This window comes from Otolemur garnettii, unplaced genomic scaffold, assembly GCF_000181295.1.
Source record: "Otolemur garnettii isolate 467f Iridium unplaced genomic scaffold, OtoGar3 scaffold00003, whole genome shotgun sequence".
Taxonomy (NCBI): Eukaryota; Metazoa; Chordata; class Mammalia; order Primates; family Galagidae; genus Otolemur; species Otolemur garnettii.
This window is the reverse complement of record NW_003852398.1, coordinates 45,718,779-45,719,652: the sequence shown is the minus strand read 5'-3', so window position 1 is coordinate 45,719,652 and position 874 is coordinate 45,718,779. Positions and strand designations below refer to the sequence as shown.

The window sequence follows — 874 nt, the reverse complement described above, 5'->3', positions numbered from 1 at the left end:
GAAGCAGCCAGGTGGGTCCCTGGGGCCTGCCCAGGACTCCCATGTCACCTCTACGTGGCCAGGACCTAGGTCTACAATTGCCCCTACATAGCCTCAACCCACTCCCTTGATCTCAGTGCTCTGTGGAGGCCACTTTGGCCCATCCCTCTCGGATCCTGGATCTTCCTGGACAGGAACCCTGAGCACCTATTGAGCTCAGGTGGGAGGGCATGGCAACCCCAGGAAGCTCTTTGGGCTTCCCCATTCTTGAGCCATACTACCCGTGTATAATGCACAATCTTATTTTTCCCTCAAAAATTTAGACAATAATGCATGCATCATACACAGCAAAATATAGTTAAACATACAGAATTTTTCAGTTTTCAGTTTGAAAAAGCAAATTTTTCAGAGTTAAAAGTGTTTCCCCAAACCACATTAATTAATTACTAAAATATGTTTTACCAATGGTTAACCTTAAGGAATAGAAGTTGACAATAATGTCTTTTATTATAGTTTCAGAGTCAGAAGGAATATTAGGTTTTCTTCAACATGACTTCTTAATTATCAGTATGGTAAAAAAAAAGAGATAAAGTGACTTCCCAAGGTCACATGGTCCATGGAGGTGGAGTCAGGATTCAAACCCTTGAGCCCTACTCATCACTCTGCCTTCAAGAGCAGCTCAGGAGTCTTAAGGTCATTTCTTTCCACAAAATAAAACATGTGTCCTAGAGATTACTTAGAATTTCTTTGGATTTAAAGACATGTTTTATTGTATTCTACTAAATAATAAGAATTTAGATATGTTCTTATTTTTATTAAAAATGGACAATTTTGTAAAATAGTCATTCTAATAATACACAACTCCTGTATGATTTTTGCTTAAATAGACCTTCAC

General features: G+C 38.8%; 1 protein-coding gene across 1 annotated transcript in view; it reads left to right on the top strand.

Annotated features, from left to right (window-relative positions):
* The window catches only part of ADAMTS19 (ADAM metallopeptidase with thrombospondin type 1 motif 19), a 208,781-nt gene that overhangs the window by 167,178 nt on the left and 40,729 nt on the right, over positions 1–874 (top strand). The gene's annotated exons all lie outside the window — the stretch shown is intronic.